General features: G+C 40.7%; 1 protein-coding gene across 1 annotated transcript in view; it reads left to right on the forward strand.

Annotated features, from left to right (window-relative positions):
* The window catches only part of LOC129326872 (protein shisa-6-like), a 367,308-nt gene that overhangs the window by 324,412 nt on the left and 26,273 nt on the right, over positions 1–16,623 (forward strand). The gene's annotated exons all lie outside the window — the stretch shown is intronic.

Here is a 16,623-nt window from a genome sequence, read left to right on the forward strand (position 1 = left end):
ACCCTGAATCATCTTAATTCTTGCCCAAATTCTAAAAATAAAAGACTTTCCCCTCAGCACACAAGTTTGACTCCAAACTTTAACTCCAAAGTAAGACTTCACACACACATTCCCTTTAACTTTAACTCCAAAGTAAGACTTCACACACACATTCCCTAGATAGCTTCTTCCATCTCTAAATTGCTGCTGCAGATATTATGCTTATTTATGATAAACTTAGTTCTCTGTAGATTTGGTGCTGTCATTTCATGTCTCTCATCATCAGTGCCTCACCCACTTAGCCCTTATAAGATTTCCCTGCCTTTAACAGTTTACCAAGCAAATCATTTGGCAGTATGTTAGTCCCATGATTCCCCTGCAAAATTTGCAATGTCAAATAGGCTCTGTGGTTCAGTGGTTCACCTACTGAGAAAAAAAAGTAACCCCAATTACTAACTGGGAGAGGCCAGAAGGACGACCTTGATATGTGACTGGTTCCATCCATTTCATTTCTAAAGAGAGGACCTGACCAGGTCAATGACCTGTCTAATCCGCCCTTTGGCCTTTAAAAGCTTAGTCTTCAAAAACCAGCAGGTTAAGCTTTTCACAGCAGGAAGAGAGCAGCATTATCATGTACTAATAATGCGGAACAAACTGCTGTTAAGGGCAGTTACCAAGGTTCATTCAAAGGTCAGCAATTGTGCACATTTCTCTCTTTGTTTCTTAATATGTTTAAATAACCTAGGATTATAGTATTTTTCATCAGATTCATCCAACATCTTTTGCCTGAAAGCCACTCTTGGCTACAGAGATGATGCTACAATCAGCCAAGGCTTTTGCTTTCTCCAGTTGTTGGCACTGGAGAAGAGGCACCAGTTATGGCTCATGCTTGTCCTTACTTCCCAGCTACACATGACAGCCACCCAAGTTCAAGAGCAATCTCCAAAGATGCTTGGGTGCAGTCTGCAACAGGCAGCAAAATATCTTGAGCCAACCTTGGGCTGTGATCAGGGTCTCCAACAGCTGGTTTAAAATGCTGGAAGCAGCTGCAGGAAAGTCTGGTTCAGATCAGGGCCATATCTCACAGAGAGAGAGAGAGACTCTGTGGAATGCCTGACATAGGCAAAAAGCACAAGACAAAAGACACACGTCCTCAATAGCCTTCATTTGGATTAGGCCTCCTGTAATTGCTATTAGTATTTTTAAAACCCACAGGCTATCCAATTGTAGGTGTCTGATATGGCCCTAAGCGAACAGTCTGTAAAGTCACCTTATTGGGAATAGAGATGGGCACGAACCAGAAAAAAAAATGAACCATGCGGTTTGTGGTTCGTCATATATCACGAACCATGAACCGTGAACCGTGAACCATGCCCCTTTCCCTGCTGCTGCTAAGTGGCCAGAAAGGGGCATTTAAACCCCATGAACCACAAACCATGAACTGGTTCATGAACTTGCCCCAGTTCGTGGGGTTTCGTGGTTCCTTGTTCGTGAAAACACCACGAACCGCATGGTTCGGGTTTTTTGTGGTTCGTGCCCATGTCTAGCAGCCACTTTAAACATGGAACACTTGGAGCTGTTCCATACAGCAAACCATTCATATTCATGTGATGTGATGATTTGCTATGCCATTGCAAACCTGTTTTGACTTGATTGTGGTCTGTGGTAGCACCAGGGTTTTTTTTTCATTTTTAAAAAAGTTTCAGTACTCATAGTCTGCTCTGCACCAATTTCCACCAATTCCCCCCTCCCTCTGTAGATCCCCAGTAGGCCATTCCGGAAGGTCCACTCTCTCTTTTTCTAGCGAAGCAGGTTGGGCCAGTACATGATCAGGACTTGGGAGACCTTTGAAAAAGGTGCAGGTACTTGGTACCAGTGAATACTATCACCCAAAAAAGCATAGTGGGTAGCATAGTGAAAACTGCCAGCCATAGAAATGATAGAGTTTATAACTGGTAATATTATTCCACCTAAACCTGAAGTGATACTGCTAAACTTCTGGAATAATAACACAATGCCTTCTATTTGAAAAGAACTGATAGCACTTCTGTTAATAGCACAGAAGTGGAAATCGAACAAAGTACCAATCATCATACAATGGAAGAACAAAATCTGGGATATGATGGTGATGGACAAAATATCAGACCAATTAATAATAAACAACAATCCAACTTTCCAATCCAGAATTTTAGAAAAGTGGTTCCTGTATTTAGACTATATTTCAAACCACAAATCATCAGAGACCGTCTTAGCAAAGAAGTATATGGACTTTTGTATTCTACTAACTTCCATACAATACTTGTCATTTAGTTAGATGTTTTATTGTTTGAATGTTGTCTGTTTATCCTGTTTTATTATGTTGATTGTTTAAAAAAGTTAAAATTAGAAATAAAAAGTTTTTTTTAAAAAAACCTGCCAGCTCTACAAGGCCAGCTGCTATCATGCACAAAATGTGTTGCCATATACAATCAAGGCTTCTGGGTGCATGTGGGGGAGAGAGGGATTACTGAAATATGTATTTATTTTTTAATTTACTTTAGATTTATATTCCGCCCTCCCCACATTTCCAGCAGGCTCAGGGTGGATAAAAGTCCAGGGGCCCTGGTCACCGTGGGCATCTAGTGAGGCATCACTGGTATGCAGCTATAGATCCAGCAGCTAGGAGGGAAAAAGTCCTATCCCCTTAACAGAGGTTCAATGTGCAGAAATGGGCAGCTGAAACTTTTCATAGCTCTAAATAACATCACCTGGTAAATTGCACCTCATTAAGCCTCTGTTAAAAGAACAGGGCTTTTTTTCCCCCTCCAGACAGTTGGCAACTCTATCAGCAGCTCCTTTATTTGGAGAAAAGGCAAAGGGGAAATGTAACCTTCAGTCAGTCATTGTCTCTCAAGCCTAACCTAGTTTACAAGTAGGTAGATATTGTAAAGATATACCCTGAAGGAAGCATGTACACAGTCCTGAACTACTTGGAGGAAAGGTGGGCTATAAATATTTATTTATGTATCTCATTTATAGTCCGCTTTTCTCTTATATGCCATATGATATATGGCAGGGGGTCGTACGGTATATACAGAGGAAGCAAAGTATTAGCCTGCTCCTGATAAAATCATTATGTGATTTATTTTCATATGATGTTTCAGTTGGGTCTGGATAGTGGGAGAGAAGCCCAGTGTGCATAGGGTTTAAGCCTTAAGGGGTTTAGCCCCTTAAGCCTTAAGGGGATTCTGTCCCTTTTGAAAGGTACAACTTGTTCCACAATAGCACTGTGATTAGAAAAACTGAACCCAGCAGTTTTCTACCTTCAGTGCGACAATTGGTGACTTTTCTTGAACTGAACCTTGGCAACCTTAATTTATGAGGATTTATCATTTGCCTGCACAGGGCATTAGGCACATTAAAGACTGTTAGAACACTAGATGACCTAAAAGATGAGACCCAAGAAAATGCCTCCTTGGTTGATGACTCTTGCAAATTTTGCTTTGCATCAGTCTCCTGTCTCATACATGCAAATTGACAACACAGTGAAGCAGAAATCTTCATTATTCAGCAGCCTCATCCTTTTGGGCACAAGTATATGTAATGCAGCTTTATGCACTATCTGGAGAATCAATGAAAAATTAGGAGCACAATTTACATAGCTGCTGAAGCAAGTAGGACCACACAGTATATTTAGGTGAGGTGTCAGCGTCCTGCTTTGCAAGCCACATTCGCCATGGATATTAGTGCTATGTAGAAAAGAATGTGCACATGTGACAACTGTATACAGAACTGTTCAGGAAAATGTAGCATCTGCTGGTGTAGATGTCTAAATACATTGTTTTCCTAAAAGCAAATAATTTATTAAAATTGTCCTGTGTCCTTCATGTCAAGAAAATGCTAATGTAAATAGTATTATCTGATGAGTATTTAAAATTATAGTATCACATGTATTGTATATGTGTGTATGTGTGAGTGTGATTAATTCTATATTACATTTCCTGTATATCTCATTTTTCTGATATTAGGGAAATAACTTCTATTTGATTCATCCTCAGGATGGTCTTCCCCACATGTGTAGTCTAATCTAATAAGAGAAAAAGCAGGTTTGAAGGAGGGGACTATGCATGCATCCCAAGTTAGTTTGGCCCCAACTAGTCATGCACTACTTATAAAAACTAGTGGTTCCAAATAAGAACTAGTCATCCCGTTCATATCCTAAGATACACCCAATCAGATATTACTCGTTCATAGGGAAAAGTGTATTTACACGTGTACACCATTAGATGTTTGTCTATTTCACCAAAGTCCCTGAACAGTTTTGCACGCATTCACCAGATTTCGAGAATACTCATGCATGCACTCACTGGGGGGTGCATTGTTGTCAAATGCTAATGCACATCCAAGTGAATATTTGCCTCCACATCATCCACATGTTTGCATGTCTTCTTCCACATGCAGATCTCCTTTTCTGGACCAGGATTTGGGGTTCAATAATGTTGTCACCTGTTCCGGGAGGGAGAAGACTTGATTCAGTCCTCTTCCCTGTATTCTCTGCTCAAACAGGGTGCTTATTAGTATTAAATACAGTCTTATTGGGGCTCTTTCTTGGATCAAGTTTCCAGCCTGTCTTTTGGAGCACAGTTTTCTTCCTGTTCCATGCTACAGAATAGCAAGTACATGAAGGCCCTTGATCGTTCGTGAAGGTATCAGACCATTATTTTGTTGTTTCAGCAACTGCTTTCTCGGTGATGAAAGAAGGATGGCGAGTAAGCGTGGGGGTTGCAGGGAGAGCATCATAAAAAAAAAAGAGAGGAAAGTGAAATTTGTTACAGAATGGATGTTATCTGCTTAGAACTACTTCCTTATTTTCCCAGGTAATTAATTTCCCTTGTTCACAAGCCATAAAAAACAACCGAAAATACCATTTGGGCTTCAGACACATCATTTATCTGTGGCTTATTTGACAACTGCAAATATTCTAGCTTTCCATTTTAGTCGGCTTTATTAGCCAAGACAGATCACAAAATATACAGCCCCTTCTTCTGAAGACTCTGACAATTGCTATTTTTTCTGTTATGGATCAAAATAAATCTATTTCAGTTTAGCTTAACTATCAACATGGAGGAAAGCACTGAGTCTGGGAAAAAGTGTGCTCCAGAGAATGCAGAGGCACAAAGAAAGTCTCGAAAGGCAGGCTGGAAACTAACTTGGTGAAAAGAGAAGGATGTTTTCTAGGGAATATTATCTTTCAAACGAGAACCCTTTGGGGACTATTTAATGTTTTCCTCATCAGTTCCCAGGAGTCCACAACCTGGGAAGGAGAGGCTCAGTGAGTGATTTATGTTTCAAATTAGAACTGTCAGTCCCAACCTTGAAGAAGAAGGGCCGCTTTCAAAGTTCAGATCAATACCTCAGCATCTTAAAAGATCTTCTTCTGTCAAGAGCGGGATGAAAGGCTGCCCAGCATCTTCAGATCCCTCAATGTTTGCTAAAATGCTCTGATCTGAGCCACTTAATTAAAGGTCTCATGCTGCAAGGCACTGGGGCCCTTCAGCTTCCACCTACTTCATCCTCAGAGATGCTGGGCACCTCCATTTTCTGTTGAAGTCAGAGGGGCTTTGGTGGCTTTCAGGACCCAGGCAAGCTATTTAAATGGGGATGGCAGTTACACAGATGCTTAGCAGAGAAGAACTCAGCACACAAAAGAATGGGATCTCGGTGATTGATGACAGGTAGCAGGAAATGGATGGTGGAAACTGTCCCATTCTAAATATTTTTTTCTGTCATGTAAATTAAATCTCAGGCTATCTTCATAAACCTAAAGTGGCTGGTGTTGAGCCATAGAGGAGGAGCTGGAGGTTGACTGGGAAAGAGGAGTAAGTGGAGGGCAGAGTCTGGATGTCATGTAGCCATGTGAGAGTGGAGGATTGGCAAGACATGCAGAGAAACCAGGTGAATTCAGGGCTAGCTTAACCAACTCTTGTTCAGCGCCATGAAAGCAGCAAACGGCTAATAGGAAGCATCAGCTGCATGGGCATACCAGAGACTTGAGGCTTCCTGTGTAATGGCTTCCTTCCTTTCACAGAAGCATTAGTTACACTTGCACACCTTTTCTCTCCTCTCTCATAATCTTCCTTCTCAGGCAGCGGCTTTTCCCCCACCTCTTTTACAGTGGTAGAGTTGTGTTATTTGGTACTTCAGATGGATTACATTGTTTACAGCAAGTATACAGTGATTAACGATAGTGGCAGGGACACTCTTTCCGACCCTATTAATAAATATAGAGCTACTTGCTAGTGGTGCCCATTATCAGCTCTATTATATGCTATGTTGTTAGACCTCCTTGTCTTACCTATTAGACAGGGAAGAGGAATTTGTGGTATTAAATCTGGAAATTGTTTTAAAATCAGTGTATATGCAGACAACATCATAATATACATAACCAATATGAAGTAGTCAGCTATTAAATTACACAAAATCACTGAAAATGATGGTCCAATCTCTGGGTATAAAGTAAATATAGAAAAAAAACTGAGGTTATTGGAACTAATATAAGTAGATCTCAGTTAAGTAAGGAGAAACTTCTTAATAAGCTCATATGAAACATAGTAAAGTATCTAGGGATATAGATTATGAAAAATAATATAGATTTGTATAAAATAACTTTGAGCTATGAAGGAAGAAGATTAATGAAATAATATGTGGTCTGTGAAATTATCTTATCCGGGTGGTATAAATGCTATCAAGATTATCTTTCCAAATACGAATGTTTGTTCTGTAATGTTCCTAAATTAATGACTGGGGGAGGGGATTGGCAAAAGGTCATCTCTGATTTCGTCTAGGTGGGTGAAAAGGTGAGGATAAATTTACAATCTACCAAAAGAAAGATGGGGAAGAGGTCGAGTGGAATACCTAGCATTTGTTTATATTATCATACTGCTACAGTATCCTGTGTCATAGACTATCTGGGAGCAGTGCTTTTGCATTTTTCAACTTGGAACAATCCCATGTTAATATCCCACTAAAATAATTTCTTCCTAGGGGTTGTCACTTACCTGGTTTCAGCAGGCATTCTTCCCTTTTCACTGTGGTTCTCTTGCTGCTTTCCTCCAAATGGTGGGAAGGAAATAGGGGTGCAATATCATTGTGTGTGTCACAATGCCACTTCCAGCGAAAACCTAGAAGTGATGTCATGACTAGAGATGGGCACAAACTGAAAAAAAATGAACATGATGTTCGTTGTTCATTGCCATCCACGAACAGGGACTCACGAATAACCACAAACATGGCCCTGTTCACAGACATGTTCGTGGTTGGCTGTTTGTGGGGGCCAGCAGGCTCTCCTCCAGCCATCATCCAAGTCAAGATCCCTACTGCACCACTCCCAGAAACCTGACCTGAGCAGGCACTAGGAAAGTTACCAATAATAAATAATAGCTTGGCCCCAGAGCCTGGCAGCAGCCCTGGAACTTCAAGGGGTAGATACCTACCACACCACTCTCAAAAACCTTACCTGAGCAGGCAGCAGGAAAGGTACCAATAATAAATAATAGCTTGGCCCAGAGCCTGGCAGCAGCCCTGGAACTTGAAGGGGTAGATCCCTATCCCACCACACAGAAAGAAAATTCCAGCTCCAATGCACTCTCTATCAAAATGCCAACAGCAACTGTCTCTCCACTGTCTGCAAAGTCAGAGCTGGGAGCTCCCCTCCCCCCTGCTCTTTGCTCCCGTGTTGTAACAAATTTGGAGCTCCACACTTGAAAGGAAGACCTGCCTATCAAGCTAAATTGGGCTTAGATTGGGGTTTCCAGGGCAACAGTAGGAGTTCAGACAGAGTTCAGACAATCCCTGCCTAAGTTGCCAAGAGAATTGATTGCAGATGCCAGACTGTCTAACAGCAACGAACAGCAACGAACGAGGCTTTCTACAACCATCTGTTCATTACAGTCATATCTGCTCCAATGCTCTGAATTGGGACTTCCGCTTAAGAGATTTACAACAAGCATTTTTTGGACTACAGTACCCACCAAATGAGGTGAGGAAACAAATCGACAGGGCCAGACTAATACCCAGAAACAGCCTGCTCCAGGACCAACCTAAAGGAACTAACAACAGAACACCACTGGTTGTCACCTATAGTTCCCAGCTCAAACCCATCCAACGTATAATCAGTGATCTACAGCCCATCCTGGAAAACGATGCCTCTCTCTCTCACAAGCCCTGGGTGGAAGACCTCTCCTTGCCTACAGACAGCCCCCCAACCTTAAATGACTTCTCACTAGAGGTGGGCATAAACAGCAATACGAACACACAAAAAAGCCACCAACAGCCTAATTAGCTGTTCGCAAGCAAGCTGTTTGTGAGGCCCCGTTCCTGGCAAATATGTGTTCATTCCAAGCCCTCTTCGTGGCGTTTGTCATCCCTTTGTAAAGCCAGACAGTCTGGTACCTTTCAATCAATTCCCCTGGCAACATGGGCATGGACTGTCTGAACTCTGTCTGAACTCCTTCTGGTTTTCCTTCTGGCTTGTGACCCCTCAAAGTAGCTTTCCCAGGGGCCAATCTCTCTGAAACTTGGAGGGTCTTCAGAGGACAGTGAGGACTATGTCCTCTGCAACTTTGGTGGGTATTGGACATTGGGAAGGTCAGTTTGTAACCCCTCAAAGTAGCTTCCAGCAGACAGTCCAGTTTTTGCCGCTGTGAAGAGAAAGTGACATTAAAGGGGGAGACCCATGGATCATGGCTTTCCTAGGGTCCAATCTCTCTAAAACTTGGAGGGTCTTCAGAGGAACGTGAGGAGTATGTCCCCTGCAAATTTGGTGGGTATTGGACATTGCTAGAATGTTCCTTCTTGTTTCTTACATTTCCAATATTTATTTGACATACCTTTACTCATTTTAGCTAAGTTGTCAGGACTCGGAGATATATACCACCAATACATCATTTTATAAACATTTTCTTTAAATCTAACACTCAAAGTAAATTTAAACCCCTTTATCCAGACATTTTCCCATTGATCCATCATTATATTTACCCAAATTTTTTAGCCCGTTTTACCATACCATCTTTCACAGATTCTTCTTCTGTTTCAAATTTCAGTAACAGCTTATACATTTTAGAAATAACATGTTCATCATTTGAACAAAGCTCTTTTTCAAACTCAGTCTTATCATTTTCAAAACCCCACAGTTTTTTATCTAATTTGAATGTTTCTAAAAGTTGAACATATGAAAACCATTGACATTTATAACCTTTAGTTATTTAATCCTCCCTTTTCTTCAATTTGCAATCTCCCTGTGAGAATTCTAGTAAATCTCCATAAGGCAGCCATTCCTGTTTGAAGATCATCTCTCTTTTGTAAAACGCTTCCTGCACTGAAATCCAAAGTGGTGTCTTCTGTGTTAGTCTCAGTTTATATTTATTCCAGATTCTTAAAATGGCTCTCCTGATATAATGATTTTTAAAGTCTGCATTGACCTTTACTTTTTCATACCACAAATAGGCATGCCATCCAAATTTCAGGTCATGAACTTCCAGTGTCAGGAGTCTCTCATTTCTCAAAAGCATCCATTCCTTCATCAACATTGGACATGCAGATGCATAATACACTCTCAAGTCTGGTAAACCAAGTCCACCTCTCTCCTTCACATCCTGTAAAGTTTTATATTTAACCCTTGGTTTTTTCCCTTGCCATTTGAATGTTGAAATATCTTTTTGCCTCTGCTTAAATGGTACATCTGAAGTTAACACAGGTATCGTCTGAAAGAAGAATAACATTCTAGGTAAAACATTCATCTTAATAACTGATATTCTCCCCAACAAGGACAACTGTACTCCATCCCATCTTAACATATCTTTTTTAATTCCATTCCATGTCTTAACCTAATTATTTTGAAATAGCATACAGTTCATCCCCGTCAGCGTGATACCTAAATATTTTACCTTCTTTTCAACCTTAAAACCTGTTATTTTCATCGATTCTTCCTGATTTTTAATGTCCATGTTTTCTGTCAACATTTTTGTTTTCTGTTCATTTATTTTAAAGCCTGCCAGAGTACCAAACTCTCTCAACTTCTCCATCAATATTTCAGTTCCATCCAACAGGTCTTCCAGAATCAAAACTAAGTCGTCTGTGAAGGCTCTTAATTTATATGACTCTTTTTTTATTTTAACCCCCTTCATCTTTTCCTCTCGTCTAAAGTCTCTATTCAGAACCTCTAACACCAAAATAAAAAGGAGCAGTGACAACGGACATCCTTGATGTGTTCTTTTCTGTATCTCACATGGTTTAGTTAGTTCTCCATTAACTATGATTTTGGCAAGTATAAATCAATTTCACCCATTTTATAAAGTTCTTCCCAAAGTTCTCCCCAAAATTCATCTTTTCTAAGACTTCAAACAAAAAAACCCAGTTCAAGTTGTCAAAGGCCTTTTCAGCATCCCAAAAAATTAGAGCCGCTTGTTTTTCACTATGTTTATCCAAGTATTTCACTATGTCTAACGCAGTTCTAACATTATCTTTCAATTGTCTTTTGGATTAGAAACTTCTTTGATCCTTGTGGATAATTTGTTTAAGAACATACTTAAGTCTTTCTGCTAAAATCGAAGTAAATAATTTCTAATCATTATTCAGCAGTGATATAGGTCTGTAGTTTTTTGCTAATGTCAAATCTTGCCCTTTTTTAAGTATCAGTGTAATGTTAGCATCTTTCCAAGTCTCCAGCATCTTGCCTCCCGATAAAATTGAATTAATTATATCTTGCAAGGGTACTAAAATCTCATCTTCAAAGCATTTATAATACCGACTAGATAGTCTGTCTGGGCCTGGTGTCTTCCCCATTTTTGTCCTTTTAATTACTTCCACCAACTCTTGAATTGTTATAGGGCCATTCATCACCTGATACTGTTCTTCTGTAATTTTAGGTATGTTCTGTTTTATAAGATAATCCTTCATTTTCTTTGAAGAAATATCATGTCTTCAGTAAAAGTTTGAATAATATTTTAAAAGAGTCTCTTGGATGGCCCCATTATCCGTTAGCATAGTATTCCCATCTTGCAATTTTAAAATCATTTTCTTCTCTCTCTCTCTCTTTTCTCAATTTGTAAGCTGACCATCTTCCCGGTTTATTGGCTAATATGAAGTTTCTCTGTTTAACATAATTCTCCAAGTCTCTTACTGTTAACACTGATAGCTGTTGTTTCATACATTTTATCTCTTGCTGCACCTTAACATTCCCTGGCACAATTTTTTCCTGCTCCTTCCTCTTTAATTCTGAATTATGACGTATAAAGTGTCCTCTTATAAATGCTTTGTGTCCCAAACCATTCTCAAATTATGCAATGCTTTTTTAAAGGGTTCTGCCCTCTGAAAGATCCTGTTCTTTGTGGGACCCAGGCTGACAAATATATTGCTCTCAAGAAAAATAAATAAAAAGACTTACAGTGCCATCCTAAGCAGATCTACTGAGAATTCCACTAAAGACTATTTAATGGGACATGCTCCCAAGACATTTACTACAGCATGGCATGGAAAGATATTATATTAAAAGTAGAGTTTTTATTGGCATGGGAAACAATTTGTTCCCACAGATTAAAATACTGAACCAATGTATGAAGTTTCCACATCCTTAAACAATAGAAACGGCACCAGAGGTATTTTTAAAATTCCAAAAATAACTAGCTTGTTTATTTACTTTAGCAGGGAAAGGTTAGGTAAAATCAGGGGCTGAAAATTTCTGAGGTAACTGAGGTAAAATCAGAACATGCCCAGACTTCAGTTCTTATGCTATTCACAGATACTTAAAGGCTTATGTTTTGAGGTTTTGGTTTCCTTGTTCTTCCCCAAGCACTCTAGTATACTTTCTTTTAGTATTATCTTTCTCTTCTGGAGATTGGAATGCTGGTATCCACATTCTAGTGCCCCAATCAGCTTCTCTTCAAACACCAATGTTTTCCTTCAGTTGTTAACTGAATCTGAAGGTCTCCACAGGCAGTTTCCAATCATACCGATCAGGGATCTCGTCACTCTCCAGAGCTACCTCCCTGTTTGACTATGTAGGAGAAATTGCCTCTCCTTAGAAGATCTATCCCTTTCTTTTACCCATTTTGGGGTGTGCACCTACTTCCCAAACCTCCTTGCCAACTTTCCCCAGTTCTCTTGCTGGTGTTATAATTGTTCTCCGTTAGGACTCCGTTTCCCAACTCTTCACACTGGATTCCACTCTGCTAGGGCTGAAAACAGACCCTCCTCTTTCCAGCTCATGCTGCCCAATCAGATGCCTTGCAGTAGACTGTCAATCTACTGCATTTTATGGCCCCACAAAGAAGGTGCCCCCAGCCACCCCATTTGCTTCTATTGTGGGGAAAAACTGACTCCCACTGCAGAAACATATGGATCATGGCTGCCATGGCCACAAGCACACTCCCAATTACAATGTAAACACCAAACTGTAGCCCCCCCCCCAAAAAAACCCAGCACCCCTTGAGCATGTTGACCAGCCACTCTCCATTGTTCCCTATGAGGACCAACATCACACCAGAGAATCACCAAACCAAAATGAAGCAAAGGAAGGTTTTGGCTCCTGTGCCCTGTTTGTTAGTCCCCCAGGGCAACTGGCTGGTTGCTGCATGAAACACAATGTTGGACTAGATAGACCACTGATCTGATAGAGCGGAGTCCTTCTCATGTTCTTATATTTCTTTTTTGTTATGGCTGGAATTTGGCCTAATGTTTTATATTGGTTTTTCTATAAAATAGTTGAAAAGCAAAGATAATGGATGGGCTATGTTAAAGAGGAGAGCTTCCCTGCCTTTGTAAACAAACCTGAGCGGATTCAGTATATCAACCAGAACAGAATAGTTTCAGTGTCCTTGACAGTATGAGGAAGCTGTCATTGCCAGTACATTTTTAATGCAGTGCCATTATCTGTAACTATCCAAACAGAAAGGAAGAGAAAAGATGTAAGGATCTCAGATATACTAAATATCATCATGTAAAAACGTCAAGGCGATTGTTGACACCACAGAAAGGTATAGGGAAGAAAGGGCCATAATGCAACATGTTGAACTGCTTTACGTCATACCATTTTGATTGCAGAGATCTTTTACTCTGTAGAGATATAAAGGCTCTTTGAAAGCAACCAAGTGAATCTGTCTGCTCGGCTTCTGGGATGTTTACTTTAGAAGTGGTTCATAGCATTGGCTGTTCAGTGCTCATCTCTGCATTCTGCGGCAGGCAGTATCTTGATGGCTGATTTCCTCTCTGTCTTTCCTTCTTTCTCTCTCCTTTCCTCTCTTCATATTGTTATTTGCTGCCTCCTCTAGCTGCACCCAGAGAATTCTTATTGTTATTGTTGGAAAACCAAGAGCCCTATTAATCTTTTATTTCCCCAATGGAGTTTCCCAGCAGATAGTTGTGAGCTCAGCATATCATCCATAGGTCTGCCTTCTCTCTCCCTGGCCGGCTTCTGGCCAGCATGCCACCATTAGCAAAATTACCTCATTAAGCCCAAGAAGGCACAGAAGGGCCTGCCACCATTTTTTAAAAGTATGTTATTACTATTAGCACTCTTTAGTGCCGCTTGCAAAAAGTGCTGCATCGAGGTCAGCAATGCAGAGATTGCAGCAGTGTGGAAATGGCTTTATAGTCTGCTCATTTAAAGGATGCCTCCAGAAAAAGACAATTTAAACAAATGTGATTTAGTGAGTTAGAATTGGGAGGGGTTGGATTGGATGACCTCCAGGGTGACTCTGAAGATGTAGACACAGTTAATCTTTTTTCTATTAGCGTAAGAATAGCAAACTCATTTGGTCCTTCACATTAAAAATTACACTTTTATTGTATTCTCAGTTCTTAAAGTGGCCAGTGTGTAGAACAGCTGCTGCAGCCAGCAAATGTAAGAGATGAGGCAAAATGGCTGCTCTACAAGAGACACTGGACTAGCCTTGCATGTAGACCCAAAATATCACTCTGCTACAGCAGGGTAGGTGGGTATTATATGTTGGCTGCAGTCAGAATTGCCAAAGAGTACACAGTAACATCATATAAAACTACCATATGGCACAAATTAAAACTAGGTGTGCAACATATTCAGAACCCTTTTGGCAACCAGAAGCAGCTACAACAGCCTTGTATAATGTAATAGTCATCTTATATTATGGAGTTATTACAAATGGCAGGTAGCATAGCGGGATAGACTTGACTCACCCAAGGCAAGAAGCAGATGATAGGGAAGGAGTCCTGTCTGTCCATTCAGCCTTCACACTTGTTTTCTTTCCCCTCTAGGATTGCTAACTTCAGGTTGGAAAATCCCTGGAGATTTGGGGGATAGAGCCTAGGGAGGGGAGGATTTGGGGAGGAGAGGGGCCTCAACAGAGTATAATGACATACAGTCTACCCTCCAGCAAAGCCATTTTCTCCAGGGGAACTGATCTCTGTTATATGGAGGTTAGTTGTAATTCCAGATCTCCAGTTCCCACCTGAAGGTTGGCAAACTTGTTCCCCATGCACCCCAAAACCTTAGGACATCAGTGGCCCCACTTGTCCAACAGGGTGACTAGCTGTATTGGCGTAAGCCGCCCTGTGTATCTTCATATTTAAACAGAGCTATTTTGAGATTGAGATTTGGGATTTGAATAGTCAGAGGTATCATATGGCCATGTTCTTAAGAAGCATAGAATTGTTCCTTTTATCAAAAATAAACATTGTAGCTTCATAAAGCATGCTGGCATGTACCCAGTCACATTAAGAAAACATATTAAGGGCATGTAAGAGGGGATAGCGGTTTCTGTTGATCCTGCTCCTCCTTAAGAGTGCAGACACACACACACACACCAGACACACTCACTAAGTGATTTCAAATGCGTCAACTGCTCCCTTGAAACAAATTTTCAAGGAGCATAGTGGGTATGCTGCAGCAAAAGGGAGAAATCAGCAGAAAACTTTAAGGAAAGTTAAAAGACATTCAATTTTTTTAATTGCGTGATTGGCTTGGATACAAGCTACTATCTGTCTTTATCAGTACCCTACAGCCCTATATCGTGCTACTGGTCAGACACTACAATTCCAAAATGTACAATGGCGATGTAGAAGCAAGTGACACCTGATGAAAGTGATTCTGCTTTGGGACTGGCAGTGTAATTCTAAGCAGAGTTATACCCTTATAAGCCCATTCGCTTCAGAACTCTGCTTAGGAATGCCCTGCCAGTACCCGGGTTGAAAGAAACAGCAAAAGAAGGTATATGAGTGCCCTGAAGTACTACCTTTTCTGTGAGAACTTGAGTCATGGGACTAATGGTCATTCTCCACAGAGAGACCTGGAATTATCACCATGGAAAAACTTGTAAGTCCTACTTCCCGTATTACACCAGACATGAAAGAAGGACAAATTACTCATCCATCTCCTTTCCCTGTTCCATTGAACATGCGAACCCACTTCAAACTCAAATAAATTTTGTATTTCACACACTCACTTTCAGTTCCTATTTTCACAATCGGAGAAACTTAAATGCTACCGCCCAAAATATCTATGTAGTTTAAATCCTTCTGACACTGCAAGGAAGTTTGTTCTTACATAGTTAGAAAATGCACTAGAGGGGAAAGGGGTATTAGAAAATTTGGACGTATGCTTATCTTAGTAGTGGCTTAGAATTGAAGATTTAAAAAAAAAAAGCCTGTGTCCCCTTTCCCTTTGCTCAGTTACTTTACATGTAAAAATGTACATGTAGTTAGTCAGCGGGTCCCAGATAACACCTGAAATGTGCTAACATATGAAGCTCTCCAGCATTTAAATATTTCCCTTTGGGTCATTTAATCCTTTCTGGAACCCACAAATAAGTCTATTAAAAGCAGGGCTTTTTTCTGGGAAAAGAGGTGGTGGAACTCAGTGGGTTGCCCTCGGAGAAAATGGTCACATGGCTGGTGGCCCCACCCCCTGATCTCCAGACAGAGGGGAGTTGAGATTGCCCTCCGCGCCGCCAAGCGGCATTGAGGGCAATCTAAACTCCCCTCTGTCTGGAGATCAGGGGGCGGGGCCACCAGCTATGTGACCATTTTCAAGAGGTTCTGGAACTCTGTTCCCCGGCATTCCCCCTGAAAAAAAGCCCTGATTAAAAGTAGAATATGATGCTATGCAGTCAGATAATACAACCAATGGTGGTGATTCCACCCAAGTGAATAGATTAGCCCCGTGCTTAGCCACAGCTTGATTGCCAGTGTATAGCAACAAAAGGATACTTCTGGTTACTCCACTTGCATTCTTGCACGTAAGGACGTTTACTTAGAGCCTACTCCTACTACTATCTGTAATAATGTCCCACTGTAATTTGTCCATATTATTTTTCATCAACATTTTAGTTGGTAGTGAGTAGTGTGACCTGAACAATACAGGAATCGGTTGTCTTGCCAACATCTAATGTTCTTTGTGGGAGCTGAGACTTTGCATAGTTTATATAGTTCCTCCCGGTCCATTTGTGGGAGTTCCAAAAGGAAATGTACCTGTCTTTTTCAGAAATGTTTCTTGTGATTATTCTAGCTTCATGCTATACTGTAGAGCTTCTCGGAATAGAGCAGCTGCCATCTTCATGTGCCCATCACTTTCTTGGGTTTTCCTTATAATTTGGATACGTTTGTGGTGAACTTGTTGCTAAATCAATTGTTTGCAAT

The sequence above is a fragment of the Eublepharis macularius genome, chromosome 4, assembly GCF_028583425.1.
Source record: "Eublepharis macularius isolate TG4126 chromosome 4, MPM_Emac_v1.0, whole genome shotgun sequence".
In the NCBI taxonomy this organism is placed as follows: Eukaryota; Metazoa; Chordata; class Lepidosauria; order Squamata; family Eublepharidae; genus Eublepharis; species Eublepharis macularius.